This window comes from Gallinula chloropus (genome assembly GCF_964237585.1).
Source record: "Gallinula chloropus genome assembly, chromosome: 2".
NCBI lineage: Eukaryota > Metazoa > Chordata > Aves > Gruiformes > Rallidae > Gallinula > Gallinula chloropus.
In genome coordinates, this window is record NC_140086.1 from 145,550,249 (window position 1) to 145,560,299 (window position 10,051).

The following is a 10,051-nucleotide window of genomic DNA, read 5'->3' on the forward strand; positions in this document are numbered from 1 at the left end:
CAAAAACTCTAGCATTTGGGGTTTGGGGGGATTGTTGGCAGAATACATCTCAGCTTGGAGGTGAAGGAGTGTACCAGTACAGCTGACACAGCATTAAGGTCTGGAAAATTTCAGTACAAAATGTCCTCAATAACTGTACATGTTTCTTACTGAGAGCACAAATCCTCGCTGCGCTCAGCTCCTGCTGACCTACTGGTGTCATGGCTTCCTCAAAGCCATGTCTCAGACCTACGGCTGGCTACATGGAACCTGTACCTTGGGCACTGGTAACTGAGGGCAGCTGCTTCTCTAACTGACTTTACATGCCACATCTTCAAACCCTACAGTTTTCTCTGTCCGTTTCCTTCCTGTTCCGGATGGCAAATAATATTTTCTTCTCAGTGATGGTCTCCTCTGTCCTGTGACTTCCCCATTACCAGTTCTGCTCATTCAGACCTATTTTGTATCTTCACTGTAATTGCAGCTGTGCTGGTATTACCTGTCACTTGGCAAGACCTGCATCACCAGCTGACACAAACTTCCTTGAGGAATCAGCCATGCCAGTTCACAGGCTTCCATCTATCAGTCCCAGTGCCTTGACAGTTTCTGTTGCCTGGGTTTCTTCCCAAAAATTATTAAAGAAAATAAATTTCTATAGGATAGGAGTAAAGGTCCTTTTACTGGTCTAAAGCCGGTTAAGGAGCAAGAAGCTGCAGGCAGTATTTAACGGTCACTTTTCAGGTGGGGAATAGTCCACTGTGTGGACCGGTACAAACGGTACTAAGCTTTGCTGGGTTGTCATAAACAATCTAAACCAAGACAGATGCTGGTGAATGGAACTAGCAAGCCCAACACAGGAAGATTTTTGATTTTCAGGTGCTCTGAAGTCATTGTCTCAATGCACAGCAGTGAGCAAGAAAGCCAACAAAATGTTGCGCGTCACCAGGAACAATACTGAGCCCAAGACAGAGTTTTGATGCTATGTGTTTTGTACAATGGCACCCCACATCTTCAGCAGCTTGGGCAGTTCTGGTGTGCACATCTGAGAGACAAGGGGAAGGAGCAGAGGCAACCCAGGGGTCACAGGGGTGGAACAACTGCCCTGCAAGGAGAGGGGAGAACATTGCTACCCTTCAAGTGGGGCACTGGAAGAGAGCCCAGCCTTTTGGTCTGTCCTCATAAGGCAACTTTGTTTCCTCCACTGATGACAGGCTCAACATTTACAAGATTGTGAAGGTCATGGATAAAAAATGAATGCAGACCTGTTATTCACAAAATCCCACAACCCAAGAACTGTGGGGCTTCAGGAATAGAAAAGACACTTTAAAACGAGTTTAAGCAGACGAAAGAGAGCACTTCCTTACTCTGCAGGCAGCAAGCAGCTGCAGTAACCTGCTGCCACGTGAGATTTCAGAGGCAAACAGTGTCAAAAGCGCTTATGCCACTTTTTGGACACCAAGTTCAAAAGAAGCCCTTAAATGGCTCAGGCTGGGAAAGTCCTTTTAACATCTGTAATCCAGTGAGAGGATGAACTGCAGAATGTGGCCATGCTCATGTGTGCTCCCCTGACAGCAGCTCTTGCTCACACTGGCATGCACATCTCTGACACAGTAGAGCAGCTGCAGCCACTACATCAGGCAGGCCTTTCCCCTCCCACCCACCTGCAATTCCAATCCCCTTATCACCCCGGGCCAGACATGGCAGGGCAGACCTGCTTGTAGAGTGAGAGAAAACACTGTTTATCTTCCATGTGATCTGCACACATTGATACACCCTGGCAAACAGAAGACCGATGCTCAGATCTCTCTATTTTGAATTTCTATTACCTGGAGAGTTACGACAGTGGCGTTTTGTTGTGGGTTTGTTTGGGGTTTTTTTCTCACACAATTAGGTCCTATCTGGCATGGGCAGAGCATGGTCATATCTAACAGACCTTCTGGATTCAACCTAATTCTTGCTGAGCAAGAGTATCTCTCCATTATACACCCCTGAGCCTTGAGCTGTTGATTAATATCTCATATAATGAAGAGTTAACAGTACAAGAATTTCCCATGAGGCTGATGTTCCAATTTCTGTGAGGCTGAGATGCAGCTGATTCTGCTTTGAAATAAGGAACAAATAAAATAGAGAAAGATTTTGTACAGTCTTTATCACATTAAAAGAGTAGGAACATTAAAGAATAGGAAAGTAAATCTCAAGATCAAAAGCACTGTTGTCATCATGTTCTTTTCGTACACAATATTTCTGGCAAGAATGCACTTCGTGTGAACCTCCAGGAGTGATGCAGATGTTCTTCATACCCTTGAAAATCCTGCCCTGCATTGCTTGGAAGGTGATCAGGTGCCTTACAGGATCGATGGAGTAAGGAACATCAGAGTCAGGATGTGTCTCAGGAAGCAGAGACAGATTTGACCCAGAAGCAACATGCTAAGGCCCTTCAGAGGCCATGCTGGAAGAACAATAAGAGGTTTCTTCCTCTTTTTTAATAGTCTGTGGAAAGTATTCTGAGCCTAGATGGCTAAGGGAAAAGAAATTACCTCCTGTAACAAAGCCCAGTTTCAGTGTTCAAGCACCTGTGGTTTCGGGAAGGAAGATTTCAATGGTGATTGAACTCTCAGATGTTCTAGATTTTCTCTTATGCCTCAAAACACCCATTTTTTTAACCTGTGTGCAAAAACTTTAGTAGCAACATGGAAAAAGAACCTGAAGGACAGAAAGCCCAATAGTGAGTTGAATGTATCTGACATGGAAGTAAGCTGACACAGGTGGGAAGACTGCTGTGTCTGCCATGTCTACACAGGAGAAAGCAGAGACCAACACCCAATCAGAGGACAGACACCTCAAATCTTCTTCACAGTGTCCCCAGGGATCAGCTGTGCTACTTGGAAATAAGTCTTTGTTTATTTGCTGCAACAAACCAGCTGTGATACATAGCTCTAACTGCTGCTTTTCTCAAGTGCCAATCAAAGAAATCTTGGGATTCACAGGACTGGGGAATAACTGCTTCCCTTATTAGAAGACAGACTGGATTGATTGTAACATTTCTTCTGTTTCTGTCATTGCAGCAGAATATCAGACAGGGAGATCTGAATTTCAAGATTGATCAATACCCTAAAAACATTAAAAAAGGGGGAAAAAAGGTCCAACCACCACCACCAACAAAATGAAACACCAAAAAACAAAAGCCAAAAATGCAAAATCATTGGCATTGTTTCTGCTTAAAGCCAGGCAGGATGCCAGTTCCTACAGCAAAGAAGATTAAGAGAGGAGAGAATTACCAAGTTCAAAGGTAGAACACAGCCGCAAAACACTGAGTCTGATTCACTGTGTCTGGGTAGGTCCCATGTGAAAAACAGGGAGTCAAGCAGCTTCCAGAAGAGACTTTAAGTATTTGACTGTATAAAACCGAGGTTTCTGCCTAAACTTCTCCATGACCAGTCCAGTGTACTGCAGTAATTGTTCCCAGGCAGAGCAGCAGTATGAAATACCCTGTGTGTTTCCTTCCAATGAAAAGAGACATTGATCTTAATCTCTAGTTTAAGGGAAAAGCAACAAAAGCAACATCATCCCCTGACTCAAAGCATTAAACCAATTACTCTGCCCAAAGTTGCCTATTTTTTTTTCTAACTTTCATCTGAATCAGATAGTATATTTCTTCACTACATGGGAAGGTCCGCGACAAAATAAAAATTTTGTCAGTATACTTGGAAATAAAGTGCAATGATCAAGTTCTCAGCACTGATATCCCATGGAGACACCCCATAGGTGAAAGGCTTTAAGACGATCAGAGGAAGACCTCTGAAAATGACAGACGTGCTGGGACTGACATTTTCTGCCCTAGATGTAAGAGGCTGAAATCTCCAGAAGGACTTTTGTAGGAAGTATGAGAGATGTTTCTTTATTTGAAGGCCATTTGCTACCTCAGAGAAACAAGTTAAGATAGAGGGTAATGACCAAAGTTTGTGGGAGAAGAGGATGCTCATGAGGGTAAGGAGAAAGGCTTTCAGAAGCCAGGAGATATTTGAATTGCAAACACCATGAGAAGATACTCTCAGACAACTGGCATATTGCTACCACAGTATTTTGTGCAGTAGCGTGAAGCACTTCAGGGCCAATGACTCAACAACAGATGTATTAAAGCAGCTGACTTCTCTGCTGCCACAGCACCAGACACATGTCCAAAACTCAGCACATCCACCAGACCTGCATATCACACAATCCATACATGACTTGAGGGCAGGGAGTTTCTCCTGGCCTCATATTACAGGAACCACTGTCACACACCCTGCTGTGATCAATACAAAGGAGCTGACAACATGTCATGAAACAAGAGCACTATGAATACGCTGGCCTAGGATGTGGTGGTTCAGCCCCAGACAGTGGCTGAGCACCACACACCACTTGCTCATTCCTACAAGAGAGACAGAGAGAGCCTCCATGGGTTGGGATAGGGACCGTTTACTGACAAAAATCACCATGAATGTAGAACAATGGCCAATTATAGTCACACCCAGTGACAACACAGAGTACCTTATTGCCCCAATAATTAGAGTGCTGCCCGATAGCAAACACCACCAGTCCAGCCAACACCCCAACCACACTCAAACTGTCCTGGAAGCAAGAAAACCCCACCTTCCCCCAGCCAGCTGCTGTCATGGGGGAATGATGTCAGGTGGTGTGGAAAACAGCCCTGGCTAACTCAGCTCACCTGTGCTGGCTGCTTGAGCAGGTTAACTCTGGCCTGGCCAGAACCAGGACATGGGGAAAGGGCAATTTCACATAAGCAGGGATATGCAGGTGTCAGTCTTCAGTTCTGTGAGCTGCAATCCATAACAGTTGTAGACTTCTCTGGAAAACAAACATTATCCAAAAATAACCATTCCAGATTGAACAAAAACTTTTTTGTTGAGGGTTTGGGTTTTTTTTTGGTCAGTTCTTCACTTTTGCAGTGGTATCAGAACAACAACTATTTACACAATTATCATTTTAATATCTGGTTTGTAACTCTAACAGTAGAAATAATCTGCTTCTGCAGTTCTCTGGGAATCTCCTCATGGCATTTTCAATAATCTGTCTGCTTCTGACCTGGTCTTTCTAATCCTTTCTTTTCTGTGAGAAAATTACAGTATTTTCCTTCCTTGTTCTTTCAGTAAAGCATTATAAGAAGGACCAAAACATTGGTATATATTTCCAGGACTACCTATGTAGACAAAATATTTCCTTGCTACAGTCCAAAGCCCTCAGCAAGAGTCACTGTACACAGCAAAATGCATACAGAGAGCATAACTATAAATGGTTCAAAATGGCATGCTTGTATTATATTTATATCTCCAAATTATGCAGTGATTTCACCATTGACAAAATCAAGTTTGTGTTTCTTTTTCCAAGAGAAAGCCAAGTAATGACACACTCTGACATGAAGAGCAAAAACATTTATTTCCTGGGTTTAACAAAATGTTGTGAAGACTTCAAAGGTTTAGCAGTTCTTGGAATAAAAATGACAGTGCAGGAGTTTATAAAGCCAAGCTTCCTGTGTACAAATAATGTATTAGTGGTATTATTTTGTGTTACTTATAGTAGATATTTTATGTTCCTCTATCTTGTTCTAATTAATCCAATAGTCAACTGACATCAGATAGGTTTTCTAGTGAGTATTTTCTTCACTGTAAGGTTGGTGAGATGGGCTTGATCATCTGATATGATTTTTTTACCTCGTATCAGGGTGAGGCAAGGCAGGGGTATTGCTGAATGGGCCAGCAAAGTACCTATTCATGAACTCTGTTGTTAGCAATACTTAAATCTCATTAATGTTTGACTTGACTGTGCAATGATGAACACAGATATGACACAGTGCACCCAGATACTTAGAGAAATGGTATTGAATACATACATTTATATATATATATATATATATATATACACACACACACATATTTGTAGACGGGTTGGGGTGAATCATTATGCATACTTGCATTTTAGATTTGCTCCTAAGATGGGATGGAGAGAAGAGTTCAGCAATTGCACTCTTTCCTTAAGGGCTCTTGTGGATCTTGTCTTGTCTCTGTAGGTCAGAGACAAAATATCGGTAGTAGTACCTTAAAGAACATCGGATATTCCCTGCTGAGCCCCTTGGTGCTGTGAGCTAAGAGTTGACCTGTGGGACAACAAGAAGGCATCACAGGCAATTGCTTCCTTCATGTATGGAACAAATGATGTCACTAGAAGAGAGCCCTGTCCTTACACTATAGATGTCCACTTAATGGCACTTCTGGAATCATCTCTGCCCTGTCCAGCCTGCTTTTCGGTAGCAGCTTTTAAGGAGCAGTACACCAGTCTGCATTGCTGTTAATCACCTTTGGCTGGCCAAGAGACTGCAGACCTTGCAGCATTCATCCATGACTCTGGCTCCACCAGGTTTGTCTACTGTAGTGCAACTATTTTAAGTAATCTGCTGCGAAGTGCTGCTGATGGAGGGAACAACAAATGCCTTCTTGCAAGATTACCTCAAATAGGTATGTTTTTTTTCAGTGATTTGTCATGACTATTTATACTGCTAAGAACAATGAATTTCCCTTCTATATAGAAAAATGTTTTAATGAGATTTGGTGTTGCATGATTTCTGTGCTACCTCTGTGTTTCAGTGCTAATCAGCTGCCTAGAATAACAAACAAATACCTATATAGATGGCCAGGGCTTGCACACATTCCATTGAATTATAGCAAAAGGTCTTATGACTAGCTCATATGCTTTATGGTAAAAATGTTTGCTGATACCAGAGTGTGTGGGAAATATATGCTGGTGTGCTTGGAAGCTTAGAAGTGAGTCACTTTGTTTAGGAGAGGAAATAAGCACCCAGCAATTGTCTGCATAATAAGCTGCTCTGATTTTCTTTTACTTGCAAAGATTCTTCCTGGCAGGCCTAGAAAAGATTTGAAGCCATACAAGTGAGACAATAAAAAGAGAGACAATAAAAGAGTTTAACTTACGGTCCTCCCAGGATAACTCTTTCCATATCCCCATGTCTGCAGAATCTGGAGGCTTTCAGGACTCTTCTTTCCGATGGGGCTTGATCCCATCAACTCTCATAACCCCCACAAACCTTTGAAAATAACATCTGGAAATGGGACAAAGCTCCTGAGGTCACAACCTGACCCAAAATTCATAGAAACAGGGCCATTCCCACAGATTCCTTGCTCCCAACTCCCAACCCTCACTCACCCACTGGGCGGGTGCAGGCAGCAGAGGTAACGGGGAGGTGCACACAGCTGGATGGCTGTGGCTCTCTTACTTTTTAAACCTTTCCCTTTTGCAGGGGAATGAAACCCCAGCACCAGCACTGATTTCCTGAGCTATTTTCTGGGACAGAGCCAGCTGGGCTCCCTCAAGCTGCTGCAGGCAGGGCAGGCACCAACAAAATCACTGCTCTCTACTCACTGCTGACCATTACATCCCTTGTGTCTTGATGGTCCGGGTCTGAAAAGTGATTTCTAATGGCACCAGTGATTTCTAAAGTAAAGATGGCTTTCTCTGTAGGAAAGGGTCTTTAGGTCTTGTCTCTTCCCTCTCCCTCTTGCTGGGAAAATAGCAGAGAAGGGGTTTGATGTAGAGGAAGCTCAGCCACTTTGCAGCTTGTCATGCCCCCTGTGAAGTTTTGCTCTCTTCACTTAAAGGCTTGAAACTGCACTCATGTCTCACGGCTCTGGAAATACTACTGATTCAGCTGATAATGTCTTCTAGTAGCCACCTGTCACTGTGGCACTTTCATTGCACCTTATACCAGACCAGGTGCACCCCTATCTAGAAACTCTGGCTTAAACAGGGGAATGGTTGGCACAGCTCCTTAAAATGCTTACTGGTTGCCATGCGTTAGTATGTTCCTGCTAAAGGGTGTGAGAGGGCAGCAGAGTGGAAGGCCGCTCTTCAGCCTCTTCATGATGGCTCCCCTCCTGGTCCAGAGAAACCCTCTAGAGAAGAGAGAGAAGGTGCTCTTCCTTGGAGCCACAGAAGCCAGCTGAGGGGGTGGAGGTATCTAAAAGTCTGGGCATGGGGGGATAAAGGCTGAGAAGGCAAAAGTCCTTTGAGGAAGTTGAGTATTGAGAAAAATAGGATTCAGACACAAAAGGGGGTTTGTATTATTTGCTGCACCACAGGAAGTCACTGAAAGGATGTTTGAAGGACAGCGAGCCTCCATGTGTCTGTGTGTGTGTGTGTCCAGCCTTTGGAGTTAAAAGGGCTTCTTCCAGAGCAGAGAACTAAGCCAAGTGCTGTCTGATGATTTCACTTTAAGAGCTCAGATGCTTGGGCTGTTAACTCTTGTCCTGGATACATAAAGAAGTCCTTCCTTCCTTTCAGTGTGGGTCAATGTATGGGATGTACCTTGCAGGAAACAGAAAGTAGAAAGTGACCTGAGATCCACATATAAGAAATGAGTTTCTAGAATAAATGCTATATACTTTAGTGTGATCAGCAAGTACCTCACAGTTCTGGAGAATAACACAACTACAAAAGGAAGCAATAAATATGCAGAGAAAATTATATGACCCTGGTGAGCATAAAACCTAAACAGTCATAGCCACTTTTTCATAAGTGTACATAAGAAAAAGGTGCCTTCTAAGTGATTATATAAATATGTTTATATTTATGAGCTGTGGCATCATCTGTGCTGTGCAGGCTGGATCTCCAGATCTGCCTGCATAGGCTGTGACTGTATCATTATGCCCTTTTATTTTTATAAAACAGTGAGAGGTATCTGGGCACTCTCCATACACCTGGAGGAGCACAGGAGAGCTCAGGAGAACTGTGGCTTTGCTTGTCAGTGCTTTCCTACCACATACATGTTTGGCATTAGAAAGGATCACCAGGCTCATCTTCCCATTTTCTCTTTGCGTAATTATGCCCTATTGTAGAGAAATGCCCACTGTAATTTCAGCTGGCCGTGATAATCCTTTGTGTATCTCGGTGCAAACTGTAGGATGTGAGGTGCATTACTAATCAGCTGCCAGGAATTATACTAGCAAACTATTTCTGATAGAGTGGCCAAAGCAATTTCTCTTCTGTGCATGTGTATTCTAACTTGCCTCATCTGAACACTTAGTATTTCATGTGGGTCTAGTGAACGATGGGCTCATTTAGTACTCCACTTAAACATATATTGTGGGTGGCTGTAAGTACTTTCATGAAATACAAGACACATGCTTGGGTCATTACAGCTTCCCAGCCTGTTTCACATCATTTGCCAGGTGCTAGTGGTAACCTGTCGCTAATGCAGAGCGTATTACTGGAGCACTTTACTCTAGAGAGCTTCACAGTTAAGTCCCGTGGGATATTTTTCTCAAATGTTTATGCAGTGGGCAATCTGATCAGATCTGAGCACATCAGAGCATTTACAGTTCAGCTTTGCTTTGTTGTTGATCGGAATTCCAGTTGAGTCTTAATAGGGGGAAATGAATCACTGAACAAGAGTGTACTCTGTCCCAGATATGAACCACAAAACTCGAGGTAGCCAAGCAAAGTCCAAGCCAACTCAGTGACTGTTCTGTTTTTGAAGGACAACTAGCATACATATCAGAAAACATCTGTATTTGTATATGCAGGCATAATGTGGCAACCTGAATCTCTTACAGGAGAAATATTTTCTGTGTAAGTGTAGTTAAAAAGATGTTTTGATGAGCTTACAAAGTTGCCCAGAGCCATAGACTTTTGATTCCAGGATGGGATTTGAGCAGAGTGAAACAATGGTTTAGCTCAGCATTTAGAGAAAGGGCAGAGCTGATGGACCCACTGGACTTCATCCTTTTCTATCCTAACAGTTCAGCAAGTAATTACAAGCTAAGTATGACAGAAATAGACACATTCATCCCTTAAATGTGATCTTTCATCCTTATGCCAAATTATCATACCTTTTCATATAGCCTCTCCTCATGTTTCTGCAAGACTTGCAGGACAAGGTCCATTGGAATGCAATCCCAGAGTGGAGGAATTATGACCTGGTGATAGAGATGCTGTGTGTGCTGTATGCAGACTTCTCAATGATGTATTTGGCTTGATTCTTCAAGCCTGGTAACCTTAGTAA